Source organism: Arachis ipaensis, chromosome B3, assembly GCF_059453495.1.
Source record: "Arachis ipaensis isolate K30076 ecotype BB chromosome B3, ASM5945349v1, whole genome shotgun sequence".
Classification (NCBI taxonomy): domain Eukaryota; kingdom Viridiplantae; phylum Streptophyta; class Magnoliopsida; order Fabales; family Fabaceae; genus Arachis; species Arachis ipaensis.
Window position 1 is genome coordinate 124,840,761 of NC_142438.1, and position 16,352 is coordinate 124,857,112.

Below are 16,352 nucleotides of genomic sequence, written 5' to 3' on the forward strand. Positions count from 1 at the left end.
CGGAGATTTAACGGGTCTCCACGGGGCGGGGACCTTTATCCCCACCCCCGCCCCGTTTATTATACGGGGCCCCGTTCCCCGTCCCCGCGGATAAAAATTGCCCCCCATACCTGGTCCCTAACGGGTAAATCCCCGCGGGTACCCGCCCCGCCGGAGATTTTTGCCATGCCTACTTATGACAGTGTTATGAGGGTTGTGAATGGATCCGAGAGATGATTTTTTTCTCTTTATGATCATGGTGGTTGTGGTAAAATATTCCTCTACAACTTAATGGTGGCAAAATTTAGGTAAAATATTCCGGGTTTAGTGCATAGCTATTTGTCAAGCAATTGCTGTAATGATCGAACAATACTAACACCGACTTTAGATGTTATTGACAAGATAAATAGCCAACTACTGTAAATTGTTCCTGGTATTTAAAAGGTGTATCTTAATTCAGACAAGGTTTGTATTGAATAAGGTAATATGGAAAATCACTTGGAATTTTTTGTCCAAAAGTATTGAATGTTCTTAATTGTTCTAGTTTTCTACCTCATAAGCTTACACTTAAAATTGGTGTTCCAGTAATGCTACTTAAGAACATAGACCAGTCAAATAGCCTATGCAATAGTACACGACTACAGGTTAGTAGACTTGGAAATCACTTAGTTAAATGCAAAATACTAACAAGAACCAAAATATGAGGAATTGCATCAATCTCCAGAGTGAATATGGTTCCAAATAATGACAACATTCTAATCAAGTTCCAGAGAAGATAATTTTCATTGATAGTGTCTTTTAGTATGACATTAAAAAAAGCTCAATGACACTCATTGAAAATTGTTGGTATGTACTTACCGAGATTAATTTTTTATGTACAGACAGTTATATGTGGTACTTTCAAGAGTTAAGAGCAAGCAAGGAATAAAGTCTTTAATTCAGAATCATGAGAGGTGTCTAAGAATTTCACGATTAATGTTGTGTATAGAAAAGTCTTTGATAAATTGAGATCATCCAGTACTGGTTTAATCAATTGGTATCTCTTTTTTGTTAATTGTATTTTTTCATATTTTCTTTTGTAGTTGGATAAAAATTTTAATATAAATAATATTTAAATTTTATTTGATACAGGATCAAAGATAGAGTCTATCGATGAGCCACTACAAGAAAAACACTGAATACTGTCGAATTTATCAGCGGATTTAGCGGTGATTTTTTTGATAGTTACGAGTGAAAATTCGTTCTAAAAAAAACTTATCGTTGGATTCTATAATCCGTCCCTGATTTCAATGGTAATAAGAGGCACGAAATTCACTTTATAAGCACCAATTTTATTGTCGGAAATTTTTTAGGGGTAATATGAGTTAGTGAAATGGGTCGTTTTGGACAGCGAACGGTACTTTATAGTCGGATATATCTGCTGGTAAAAATTGAATGAAATTCGAATTTAGAAACCCTTCCCTCTCACTTTGCTACAACCTTATCCTCTCCTCTCTCCTTCTTTATCACCTTGGTTCTCCCTCTCCTCTCTTTTGTAACGTTGTCATTGCTGCAAGGGGTCCATCGTCGTTGCTGCTGCCTTGTGGGTTGCCGTTGTTGCTGCCTTGTCGGTCACCGTAACTGCTGCCTCGTGTTGGGTCACCGAATCGGCCTCGTGGTCAGGATAGAGGGATGGTGTCTACTGGTACTCCTGGTACTTCTGGATTGTCACCTTCTACTCCGACTACCCCTGGGATGTCATAGGTAATAGGGGCATAGGATTAGCCGTTCAAGTGAATTGTTTGTAAATTGTTTAAGTGAATTGTTGATGGACAGAGTTTTAGGTACCTTCCAATTATAGATGAAACTCTACTGAAATTTCTAAAAATTCTAAATATAATTGAAGTTCAAATTTCACTTAAACTACTAATCTCAAATTTTTCATTGATAGGTTTGCGCCAAATAACGATGCATGTACACAGGAGTGTACCAATGTCATTAAGTTGATGTACGACCACCCATGGCTAAGCTACAAGAATATTTGTACTGAGATCAGAGAGTGATGGTTTTAGAAGTGGGCGGTGAGAACTTAACATATTCAAACCTTAGCTAGTCTATATCTTCTATTTTGTTTAATGCAGTATACTTTGATTAACTAGTGTTAAATGCTTCTTTTAACAAGAGAAATTTATATGAGACAAGACTCATGATGCCATGATCAGGAAGATCTTCAACCATCGGATGTCTAGGTGACTTCAGTAGATGATGGAGGACGTACATGAAAGGCGCGACCACCTCACTATTTGACTACCTCTGGACATTAAGAAGCAACTACACGTCCATTGGGGGACTGGTGAAGGGTTCAGACGTCACCTTCTCACAAACAGAGCTAACAAGGCATCTGCAGGTTGTCGAAGTATACGGGTGGGTCAACGATTTTATGAAGACAAAGGCCAGGCTGGTATGTAACTTGTTTCATTTTCTTATTAAGTTCGTTTTGTCTTTGAAATATAATGTCATTATTACTTGATTTAACATATTGTTTCAACATTTGAAGTCTAAGTCATTAGATCGTGATGCTACAATGGTGGAGACCTTCAAGTATACTCCCACCTTGAATAAAAGAACAAGGAGAGATTGCTTATCAGCGATCTGCTTATCATTATGTAAGTAAACATCATGTGATATAAAGTTTTTAATTAACTGTAGTCCTAATCGTAACATGTGTTACACAGAAGTCCTACACGCAGAGATTGGAGGCTGCAACATAGCAATCTCAGCATACTGAAGACGACGGCAACAATTTTGCTGCATTAGTCATCCATCCTGACATAGTTTGGCACGAGACTGCATTTGAGCTATATAAGAATCGCATTTATGGACTTGGATCATTCTTCGCCGATAACCTTTGCACCTCCACATTGAGACCTTCATCCGCTTCTGCCACCAGTCGGCCCGTTGGTCCCGAGGACGGTGTCAATTTGAGGGAGCAGGTGCTGGAGCTCACCTGGAGTCTTCACCAACAGGCTCAGCAACTACAACAGTTTAAGGAGAGGTGTCAGGAGAACCTCATGCGCATGTCAGACACAGATTCCCTCAAGTTAGAGTGGAGGCGGGAGCTAGAGCGACTTCAGTGAATAGAGCAACAGATGTCAGTGTAATAAGATTAGATGCGCTCCAGTGGCAGCAACGCTGCTGCTGTTGCCTCAGCAGGACCAGGGGGATGACGATGTCGATAACTATCAGGATCTATAGTGATTAGAGTTTTGTTCTAGACTTTTCATTGTATTTTATTTATTTGACTTTTTATTTTATTTGTACACTTGATATTTAGTTTACCATATTTGATTTCTATTATTTAGAATTTGACTACTAATTATACAAAAAATAAATTTAAATAAAAAAAAGAATTTGACCATGATAAGATTAATATTGTGCCTATAGCCTAATTAGAGAATTATACTATAAGTAGGAGTACGATGTAATAATGTGAGATATGCATGATGTAATTGGAAACTCTACTTTCTCTCTTTAGCCCTAATCTTAGGGATTTCTATTCTATTCTCTCTGAATTTCTATCAAATTCTCTATTCTTTGATACAAATTTGTATCAGGCCACTAATTGTGTTAAAATTTTTTAAAAATTACAAATTTACCGTCGAATTTACCGCAAAAAATATGACGGTAATTAGGTAGGAACAAAATAGTGGAGCGCCAAAATTATCGGCAAAAATTTTCTGCCTGTAATTAAATAGTTTTGGGGCAATCCATCGCAGAATCCCAACGGTAGTTACCGTTAGATTGAAAAATCCGACAGTAATTGATAACCGGCTAGTATTATACTGTTGGATTGTTTCTGACAAAAAATCTGCCGTTAAAATCGATAATTTTCAGCGGTTTTCTTTAGTGAACAATGATCAATATTTGGAGATATAAACTAAAGTCTTGTTGTTTACAAAAAAATATATACTTATATTTTTTCATATAAATTAAGACATTAATTTATTTCATATTACGCTTTTTTTTAATTGATTCAATTATTTTTTGAGTCTTTTTGTTATATATTTTTATTTAATATTCACATAAATAAAAAAATATATGAGTTTATTTAAAATTTAATATATGGAAGAACATTTTTTTATTAAATATACCTCAAATATAAAAAAGTATTTCTTGTGCATTGCATAGATACATACACTAATTATATCCTAAAACAACTTTTCAACTAAAGTATCCAATATAGATTAATTAATACATGATTACTTTTTAAAAATATTTAAAAAAATAAAATTATTTGAAATAGTTTAATTTTTAAGTATTTCTAACAACACTCATATTCTCTTGAACATGCAATCGAACCCATTTTTATATAAATTTTCATGTGATCGAGTCTCAAGTGAAAAGAGATTTATAAGTAATATTTGAAAGTAAAAAAATTAGAAATTCTAACTTTTTTTAATTATTTTTTAATTTTTAAATAATAAATTTAATTTTTTATATTTAAAAAAATAAAATATATACTTAACTTTTTATTTATTTAAATATTAAAAAATAAATCAAAACTCTCAATAATTTCTTTAGAATTTACAAAAATTCGATCAAGGTAGCATAAAACAAAAAACATAATTCCAATCACATCATAATCTTTTAGAGTTAGATTGTCAGAGTATAAATTTTATATATTTTAATAAAATAATTATTTTTTAAATATCAAAAATAAATTATTAATTAGTTATAGATATACTTTTGTATTTTTATTTATATTTCAAGTATCTATACTAGATATAATGAAAATATAAAAAAAATTAATGTTTAACTTTTTTCTAAAATACTCTTCATATATATAACCTAAAATATATTTTTTTATTATAGCAATAACTTGAATCCAAAATTTTTTGATTAAGTTGTAGACAACTCACTATTTAAACTAATTATATTTTTATTATTTTTTATATATTTAATAAATAAAAAGTGAATCCAAAATTCTATTGATACACTAGTAAATATAAATTTAGTATAATTATATTATTTATAAAATTAATTATAAATATAAATTTAATTTAACTATATTATTAATGTATGGCCCAGTCCGACTCGAAGACTTGGTCTGACTCCGAACACTTTAGGGGTTATTTTGGTGTGATTTCACCGGGTCTAGGGTCGGGTAAGGGTCTCAAAAATAGACCCGGTCATTATTTCGGGTCGGGTCCGGGTCATGGCTCGAGTCACCCGAAGTCGGTCCGGTGGCCCGGTCATCATACACAATTAATATTTTGTATTATTAGTGATGGATGATGGCTATTCTTATGTGGAATTTAAGTATTGTAAATCTTAATATTTTGTGTTATTAGTTAGGGTTAAGTACTGAAATCGTCCCTAAGGTCTGGGGTGAAAATCAAAATCGTCCCCGACCTTTTTTTGTTATTAAAATCATCCTCAACGTTACAAAACGTTATAAAATCATCCTTTTCTACTTTAATTTTATTTTTTTTACCATATTACCCTTCATTATTAATAAAAATAATTAAAAAAAATAATATTAACCCCCTCTCCTCCCCTCCCTCCGTAACTCATCCCCTCACTCCACTCCCTCACCCCTCACCCCACACCCCCTTCCCTCACCCCCTCACCCTTCACCCTACACCCCATTCCTGACTCCCAACTCCTGTACCTCCCTTACCCCCTTACCCCACTCCCTCACCCCCTTACCCCACTCCCGTAACCCCATCCCCTTCCTCATGCCCTTCTCTTCAAAACTCCAACCCCAATTTTAACTTTAATTTTTTTTTTCTCACCACTGCCGCCGCTCTACTTATTCATTTTTAGGGTTCGCCGCCGCCGCCACCGCCGCGTTGGTCATCAGGAGGGGGATCTCGTCGGCACTGCTTTTTCTTCTGTGACTGCCCTGCTTCTTCTTCTGTGACTACTTGAACTTCTGCTTCTGCTTGTTTTGCTTCTTCTTCTGTTTTTGTCCTGCTTCTACTTGAACTTCTGTGGTCATTTGTGACTGCTTCTGTTGTTTTGCTATTTTTGGATCTGAAAACTGAAATTGTAATTGATGATTATTGAATTATTGTTTATTGGAATTGTTGTGATTATTGAAATTGTTATGGTTTTTTTGCCTCTGATTTTTTTGTTGATTTATTTTATTTTGTAAATGTTACTGTTAATTTGTTTTGTTTTGTTATGAGTAATGAATGGCTATGGTGGCAGTGGTGATGGTGGTGAAGAAAGGAAGAGTGAGAAGAGGAAGGAGATTGGGGAAGAGTGAGAAGAGGAAGGGGAAGAAGGGAGGGTGAGGGAGTGGCGGACACTGGCGATGAGGGGTTACGGGAGGGTGAGTGAGGGAGTGGGGTGGGAGAGTTACGCGAGGGGTGGGGTGGGGGTGGGTTTAGTTTTAATTTTTTAATATTTTTTTAATTTTAATTATTTTTATCAATAATGAAGGGTAATATGGGTAAAAAAATAAAATTAAAGTAGAAAATGATGATTTTATAACGCTTTGTAACGTTGAGGATGATTTTAATAACAAAAGAAGGTCGGAGACAATTTTGATTTTCACCCCAGACCTTAGGGATGATTTCAGTACTTAACCCTATTAGTTATTATAAGACTATAAGTTAATGTTTTATGTTTAAAATGCATAAGATTTTAGACTAATGTATAATATTGTGTTATTTATATTGATTTAAATATTTGGTGTTATTAGACAATATTAGTATTGATTATGGTTATGCTATAATTTTAGAGAAGAGTTGGTTCTTGTTATATTTTTCTAAGTGAATTTTACCATGTCAAATAATGATTGGAGTTTTGGAAATTCGGATATTTTCACATGCTAGCTTATAAGAAGGTATCAAGGTAATGTAGTATTAACGGCCCGATTTTCACCCGTTTTTTACCTGGTATAATCGTGGCCCAAAAGTGTATAAGTTTCATCGGGTCTAGGATCGGATTCGGATTTAATAAATAGGCCCGGTATATATTTCGGGTCGAGTCTAGATCACATCAAACTCGGTTTCACCCGACCCATACACACCCCTATCATAATCTTTTAGAGTTAGATTGTCAGAATATAAATTTTATATATTTTAATAAAATAATTATTTTTTTAAATACCAAAAATAAATTATTAATTAGTTATAGATGTACTTTTGTATTTTTATTTATATTTCAATTATCTATACTAGATATAATGAAAATATAAAAAAATTAATGTTTAACTTTTTTCTAAAATACTCTTCATATATATAACCTAAAATATATTTTTTTATTATAGCAATAACTTGAATCCAAAATTTTTTGATTAAGTTGTAGACAGCTCACTATTTCAGTATTTCAACTAATTATATTTTTATTATTTTTTATATATTTAATAAATAAAAAGTGAATTCAAAATTCTATTAATACACTAGTAAATATAAATTTAATTTAATTATATTATTAATAAAATTTAGAATATATATCCAAATCAATGTCTAAAAAATTTTTTATTGGACGTTTTTATTTTAAAAAAGGTTTATTATATAGAAATCTCTAAATTTTATAAAAATAAGATATATGGGTCATTCTATTACACTTTTGAAAATTAATTTATCCAAATAAAAATAACGAGTTTGATTAAGGTGAGATTTATAAGTTTTATTTTTGTAAAATTTAAGGACTTCGGTATAATAAAAGTTTTTAGGAACAAAAAATTTAACTCAATTTTTTAGAGACCTATTTGAGTATATATTCTAAAATTTATTATAAATGTTAGTCAAATGTTAGTAGTCAAATTAATAAATGGACATTGATGGTTTTTTACCCACAAGAAAGTAATAACAAGTCAAAAGGTGACAACAACGTGTTTATAGATCAACAAAAGCACTAAATAAAAGTGCTCATAATAATAAGAGCTTTCATAAGAGAATGAGATAGATGTCCCATATTCAATTTATTTATTGATTTTTCTTTATCCTCAACAGCTTATTTAAAAAGGCAGTGCTTAGGTGATAAAAAAAAAATATTTTTCTTTAGCTATTAAAGAGACGTTGAGAAATAGGCTGTTGAACACGTATTATCTTATTTTCTGAAGAACGCTACGTTCTAACTGTAAGCAGAAGTGGTAGACTATGACCCATTAAAAATAATTAATTAGGTAAGTATAATTTTGTGTTAATGATTATGATTATATTTTTGGACATTTTTATTTTGGACCCAATAACAATTTTTGCAGTTGGCCTTTTTTGCTACATAGATGAATTGGGATAGACAAAGATGGGTTAGCCAAGGATAGCCTAAACTAGCATAAGTTCTTGATTCTTAGACATCACTTATTGATTTAGGGTTTCTCTTTTTTGATGACCAAAATAGAGTGTTTGTACCCCATAAAACTATAATGTTTTAACTCTTCTCTTTATGGGCTCAAGTCCCGTTTAATAATAATAATAATAATAATAATAATAATAATAATAATAATAATAATAATAATAATAATAACTATGTAAAAAGAAGGGTTGAAAGAGGTATGGTTTGAAGAGAAGGGCGTATGTCTCTGTCTCTCTGTCGGTGTGTGTAATAACCCCGGTTTTCAAGTACGTGAGATCTTTTCTAAAGGCACGAATTTTTCCGGAAGATCAGTAAAGGGAACACCTCTGCTGTATCATCAAGCATCTCAATCTTCATTGTCATTATGTTATCTTTAAGCAAGAACCTCACTTGAGGCAAGCTCAACAACGCAGTCACGAAGAATTTAGTTTTTGAACCGTATCGGTTAGGAGTTTTGATTTTGGATTCCGTAAATAGTCTCAGTTTGATGAAAGGGACTTGATTCATGAGAGAATAGATATAATAGTATAATATTATCATTATATTAGTATTAGAAGCTGCTTGAATGATATTATAAGGTTACCTGGTCTGTTTTAGTTAAAAACAGGAAATCAGTTTAACCGGGTTCACAATTTACTGGTGCAGCTTAGCACTAGCACTCTCTGATGACTTTACCAATGCTAAGGCCTCATCATACATGTTCTATTCTCATATTAAATATGTTACTAGTGTCATTTATGCTAGTAGCTCAAAAAAGAATTTTTAGAGATGTTTTTACAAATGTTTCGATACATCTAGTTTTAGTAGTTATACACCTGAGATATTTTAATATTATTTTAACCCACATCCAAGCCAACCAATTACAACTCACCCTACACCCTCAAGACTCCCAAGTCTGGTTCATTTTCACCTTGTGGCCGAAAATAGGAAGAGAGAAAAAGAGAGAAAAGTTATTAATTCCAAATCTTCAAAGCTTGATTTCTGCTGAACTAAAACTCAAATCAAAATTCCAATCCGACCAAAATGATCCTCTCTTCTTTCTCTACATAAATATATGACATATCAAAGCTGGAATCAAGGTGAGTTGGCTGCACCATCTCCCTTTTGCTTCGGTTTCAAGGGAACATGCTTAAACATGTGTTTTCTTGATGTTCTTCCTTAGGAATCATGCTTAACTTGACTTGAAGGCCAAGAAACATTAATTTCCAGCAAGTTTAATGTGAGAAATCTCTTCCTAACATGCTGAGTGAGATTTGGTCAGTTGAGGATTTGTGGATTTAAAGTTGTTCTTGATGTGATTTAAGAGGAAAAAGTGCTTAAGGACCACCTGAGAGTATAATTGAATTTGGAGCAGCAAAACCAGGTAGGGTTTGATGAAATTAATCTTGATTAATTGTGTTTGAGTTGTGTGATTATGATATGGTTTGGCTGTGCTTGAAATTGATGATTTATATGAGTAATTCTTGTTGAAAATTTGATGAAATTCAAGTTATGAATTTGTGTTCTTGAGTGCAGCTGGAAACCAAAACCATAGGCCTTAAATTGGGGTTCAATTTGTGTTAAAATAAAGTGGAAAAGATGGGATTTTAGTGGCTGGGAGTTTATTATGAATTATGGTAAAAATCGGTAACTGAAAAGATTGAAAAACGGGTGAAAATAGAGAAAGAATCTGAAGATTTTATGAAGAATACGAAGAACACCTTGAGTGTGATAAAGAACATTGAAGAACATGTTTTAGATCTTAAAAAGGGCAAGGAAGTAAAATTTTTGGTGTTTGGAGGGTTATTTGGTAATTTCTAAAAGTTAGGGTGGTTAAAGTAAAAATATTAAAAGTTACAGGTGGTAAAAAGTGAATTTATATAACTTTTAGGATAAGAAAGGGTAATTTTAAAAATTTAACAATAAAATAATAAATAATAATAAAATATTAAATAATAATATTTAATTAAAAATAATATTTTATTAAAAATAATAAAATAATACAAAAAATGCAGTTTTTCGTAAAAGTTTTAGAAAGACAACTTTGAGCTCAGAATCTCATAATTACCTTCATAAAACACTTAGGGAGTGGTAATAACATGTTAGTGAGGCAAAGACAAAGGAAAGATAAAAAGTTAAAGAAAAGATAAAAATCGAAGAAAAAGTCTGTAAAATTTTAATGACAGAAAACAGACAAAGATTAGTGAATGAACTAGGGTAACATAGTTAGTTCTTGAGTTGCAGCTAGGGTCAGGTATTAAATGAAAGGTTGAACTGTTTCAGTATAGACTTAATGAACCTATACTTGGGACAGGCTAATTATTCATACCGAAATTTACATAAGCTTTAAATACACACGTTAAGCAGAGAAATTAGAGCAGAGTAGAGAAACACAGAGAACAGAGTAACCAGAGCAGAGTAAAGAGATAAAGAGAAAAAGAGTAATATAGAAACACAGAAAACAGAGTAACCAAAGCAGAGTAAAGAGATAAAGAGAAAAAGAGTAATATAGATATAGAGAACCGAGTAATCAGAGCAAAGTAAAGAGATACAGAGAATAGAGTAATCAGAGTAGAGTAAAGAGATACAGAAAAAAAGAAACCAGAGCAGAGTAAAGAGATAAAAAGAGAAGAGTAATATAATAAAGAGATATTTGTATGTATATTAGTTGCTTGAGGCAACCCAGAGCTTTTGTAGGGAAACTAAGTTACCTACAGCCATTTTCTGTTTCCCCAGAGCAGAGCAGAGCAGAGTATATATATTTTCCTGCAGAAAGCAGATGTTGTCTCAAATGAGCGGCTATTATTAGATGCACATTTAATTAGGAACAGAAAATCGTATCCGGGAAATCGTGGACTACTCGTGAACGGATAAATGTCGGGATTGCGGGTAGCCAAACGATACATGAGCTCATGGCCTGTACTAGGGCTAGACATGTATCATTCTTATCTGCGCATCATTTTCTGTTGCATTCCTTTTTGTGTATGATTTATTTCTCTACGTTTGTCTGCTTGTATGCTATATCTGTGTTTTATTTTCTTGTATTCTTCTGTTCGTGTTCTGCTTTTTGTTTTCTCTATTTTCTCTGTCTATCTTTATCTTCTGTTTACTGCTTCACTGTATTCTGTTATTCGTTTCCTAATCGACACCGAATTAATAAACGTAACTAATCACCCCGATCCTACTAAGAACTCCCCAGTTCTTACCCCCTTTTCTCCTTTCCTCCCCTCCAGATGGAGACGGGTGTGATATTCTATGAGTTCGAGGACCCTTACATCTACGAGGATCTAGTATATCACAGTTACTTCATTATGGGATTGGAGCCTCATATTTGACGATATGCATTACAGAATCGAGCTTTTCAACATCCTCTGTCTAGTCTTCTTTTTGACCCCGATGCTCCTTACGACTTTTCCTTATCCTGGTTACACCCTGACGCACCTGGACATCCTTTTTCCGATGGTTCTGGACACCCTATACCAGCTCAACTCTTGAATGAGGCGGCACCTGAGCCTATCATTCCTGACGAGCTCGAGATAGCTGGAGAGTATGTACCTGTGATTCCACCAAAGAGGGACTTTCCCCTTGAACCGATTCCTGATTTTCCACAGCATGATGAGCCGGCATTACCGGACGATGGGGTAGCTCCTATATACGCGAACGGATCTGTGCTCGTGAATGGTTTTGTACATAGTGACAGTAGTGCTTCTGGTGGTTCTGAGGGTATAGCTATAGCTGCTGATGATGACGAGGAGGAGGACCCAGAGATAGAGATAGAGGCGGATGAGGAGATGGACGAGCCTCATGACGATCTACCGAATGGCCACGTGTAGATATAGACTGACAATAGTAGGGGCATTCTTTTGATGACACTCTAGTCTGACATTGACTTTTGGTTAGTCTCTCACTTGTGTTAGTACACCCGAGAGCTAGGAGTTATAGAGTGGTTAGGCTAGCCTAGGCGCCAGTTTAGTGGCTTTTTATATGGGCCAGGCCTTGGGAATGTCGTGTATATATTAGCTATGTAGGTTTGACGAGGATGTAAACTGACTTAATTTTTTGTAAACGCTACATGTTTTGTTATAGTGTACATGATGTATATTATTAGTTGTGTTCTATGTTTCTTTATGCTTCCTTATTATTTCTCTCAATGTATGCTTAATTATTTTATTCCATCGCTTGCAATGATATAAGTTAAACAGGAAAAAAAAAGTTACTCATAAAATTGATAACGTTCTAACAAGAAACGGGCTCATATATTAAGTAATAGTTAATAATTAGGAAGAACAAATTGGTAACACTTGGCTTGTTATATGACCATGGCATACTGGGAGTTAGGTCGTTACAGTGTGTAAATGTGAAGGTTGATGACAACAAATATTGAAAGGCTTGGCAAATCAAAGGCTGATGAAGGAAAAGCAACGGGAGTATGACTGATTAGTGTTAGAACAATTTTGCAGGTAAGCTTTTCCAACAAAATTCATGTATTTAGTACATTGAAGATTATGCTTGGGTGTATATTTATGCAAAGGTGTGCTTGAGTTGTGAGAGTGAAGAAAAGTTAAAATTAGAGTCAGAGGATTTTTGTTTACAAAAAAGGATGTGATAAAAAATAAAAAAAATTAAATTGATGCCATATTTTCTTTATTTGTAAGTGTTATTAGTGATTTGTTGGTAATGCATATAGTTTTTTATGTGAGAAATTTTCTTTACTTACAGATGGGTGAGAATAATTTTTTAGAAATAATAAAAAGTTCTTTTTAATGGTGCATGTTTGACTTTAAAAATCTTTAGCATAAGTTGATGAGTGGTACAAGTGTAGCGTGCTTTATTCATATGTCGAAATGAAGTTATATTTAGGTAATTGCACTTTATCTCTAGAGATGTAAGTATATCATGTATTGGTTTTGATTAGTATTTGCAAATGTGTAAATAAGTGAGTATAGTGTGATGTTTTTCATCAAATATTACAAAATTAATAGGTAGGGTTGTTTTACGGTTTAGATATTGTGTTTGGAATTAATCAACTAGAGTGGCTACGAGAATTTTTGTTGTTGTCTTAGTGATTACAATTTTTTTTTATTTATTTTGCTACAATTATCATTCGAAAGTACTCCTAGTTAAATTAATTGAATTGATAAATTGATTGAAAATTTTCATGATATTTAAGAGTTAATTGTGTATATGATTATAAATGGAAGGTAACGGAACTGTTGGAGTAGGAGCTAGAAGTTATAGTACAATGGGCTTGGATTTTAGTGAAGAATGGCTAAGTAATGACCATGCAGAGCTAAGATTAGGGATGAATTGTTGGATGAAGAAGCCGGTGACTATAGAGATGTGTTGCAATTGAGTAAGGAAGACATAATGAGAAAGGCATTCCGAAGCGATAAAGCAAAATATGAATTTTACAGGAGGTTTGACAAATGTTTTGGTTTTAGTATTCGTAAGGGTGACTCGGACAAAGATGAAAGTGGAAGGGTTAGTCATAGGAGGTTTTTTTTTAATAGAGTGGGTCTGAGACAACGTCATCACTATGATAAGCTAGATAGATAAAGAGGTTACATACTGGAAATGTGCACAAATTGTGAGGCAAAACTGTCAGTCTACCTTGATGTGCTCAGTGGTATATGGAGGGTGAGAAAAATAGTATTAGATCATAACCATGATTTAACTCCAGTATATATGGTCCATATGATGATGAATTTTAGAGAAATAAGTTGTTCTGCCAAGGTACAAATATTTGGTATGCAGGCTCATGGTGTTCCAACATCTAAGATTCTGGAGTATATGGTTGGACAAGCCTGTGGCTATTCTCTAATGGGTTTCACTAAGAAGGATACATACAATTATATTCACAAGGCTAAGCGTGCAAAGATTATAGATGGAGACTCTAATGCGACTGATAAACCCCAATTTTATGGTTTATCTTGTGCTTAATCTTGTGCTTAATTTAGTGGGTTTTATCAACTTTTCTCACATTTATTCAATGAAATTGCATGATTTTGTAATTCTCCTTAAATTTGTGCTTAAGTGTGAAAACATGCTTTTTAACCCTTTAAATAGCTAAATTTAATTCACTTTAATTCCATTCGATGCCTTGATGTGTTTGTTGAGTGATTTCAGGTTCATAAGGCAAGTATTGGATAGAAGAAGTGAAAAAAAAGCATGCAACGTGGAGAATTCATGGAAAAACAAGGATTTGGAGTGCTTAGAGCGATGCGCACATGTGACAGACGCGTACGCGTGAAGAGGTGCATCGTCGAAGGCGACGCGTACGCGTGACCCATGCGTACGCGTCACAGCCAGCACGTGACCTCATTAAAGTGAATACGCTGGGGGCGATTTTTGAGCTTTCCAAACCCAAATCCAACTCGTTTCTGAGGGAATTTCATGCAGAATTGAAGATTGGACAAAGGGGGAGCAATTAGATTAGCTTAGGATCATGTAGGTTAGTTTTCTAGAGAAAGAAGCTCCCTATTCTCTCTAGAATTAGGGTTCTTAGGTTAATTTCCTTCTTAGATCTAGGTTTAATTTCATGTTTTCATCTAGTTCCTTTTACTTTTTCTTGTTTAATTGCTTTAATTTTCTTAGTTCTTCTTGTTAATTTCTCATTTTAGTTACTTTTTATGTTGATGAACTCTTATTAATTTACATTCTCTTTAATGCAATTTTGAGGTATTTCATGTTTGATGTGTTTTCCTTAGTGGTTATTGTTAATTTCTTGCATTGGGTAGTTGTAGATTTAATATTCTTGTAATTTTATGATGCTTTTCTTTTATGCCTTCCAATTGTTTGACAAAATGCTTGGTTGGATGTTAGAGTAATTTTTGAGCATTCTTGGCTTGGAAAGAGAAATTAGGCAATCTTGAGTCATTAATACCTAATTTAGATTGGTGATCTAGAGTTGTTAGTTAATATTATTTTCATTGACTCTAATCTCTTGCTAATTCAATTAGTAAGTTGATTAGGACTTTTGGATTGAGATTAACTAGTCCTATTTGACTTTCTTCCTATGTTGGAGATGATATTGTACTTTCTCCCGATGTTGAAGATGACGAAATAGGATAAACTCTTGATAATTATTGTGTTATGATTAATGACTAGGATAGAAAGCCTAGATTTTCAATCCTTGCCATGAATGTCTCTCTCTATTACTTGCTTTCTTTAGTTGTTACCTTTATTTTCTTACCATTTATTTCCTTGCACTCTTACCAACCCACCCTTTAGATACTGTTACGAACTGACAACTCCAGCCCAAGTAATCGCCGGGTCGGGGAACTGTCCCACCCAGGCCCAAACCTCCAGCAAAAGGGTTCAACGGGTCGGTCCCTAACACCCGACCCAAGGCCCGACCGACCTACCACCCAAAAGCATGCCATCGCTCGGGTCGGTACCCACGAGGCAATACCCGGCATCCCGACCCGAAGTCCAGGATGACCTGCCCACGTGGAAAGCGACAGCTCACAGCTCCTCCACCAATGAGCTAGGCCATTACTAGGCCCACCCAACATAGTACATAAGGGGAGATGACAGCTCTCCCCCCAAAGTACGTCACATTTTTACCTAATTCGGCTATCTTCTGGTATGAAATCTGACTTGATCGTCGGAGTGTCCTTGCAGGTAGCCACCCCACGCTCCGTTCAACCTCCGACGTCACTAACACCCTCTGAACTTCGTTCCATGTCAGCTCGGGGTCTCTCCCTCTCTCCTACTCATCACCATCCGACAACCTGAAAACCTCAGGTACTGAACATTGGCGCCGTCTATGGGGACCCGGCGCAGACATAGAGCGACCTATCATTTTAGAGGAGCTCCGCGAAGGAGGTGGGGCCCGTTTGAGCAGGACAAGTTCGACAGCCCGCGCTGCCGAACAGTCGAGATCCTCTGTTCAACCTCACCAACAAATGTACACCAAGACCCCCGAAAGGCGCCCCTTCGGGGGGACAGGAGCCGACAGTGCCAAGATCATGCAAGAGCTCAAGTATAGAGTATAAAACCTTGAGCGGGAGCTGGCGGCAAGGGACCGATCCCACAAAGACGTCAGCCATTTGCACGGCGACGTCAGCCGGTCCCGCACCCGCACCCGATCCCCTCCCCCCCCC

At 34.7% G+C, this 16,352-nt stretch overlaps 1 pseudogene; it reads left to right on the forward strand.

The window, feature by feature from the left end:
* The first annotated feature begins 11,502 nt into the window (after positions 1 to 11,502).
* Positions 11,503 to 12,154, forward strand: LOC148572355 (uncharacterized; annotated as a pseudogene).
* The last annotated feature ends 4,198 nt before the right edge of the window (positions 12,155 to 16,352 follow it).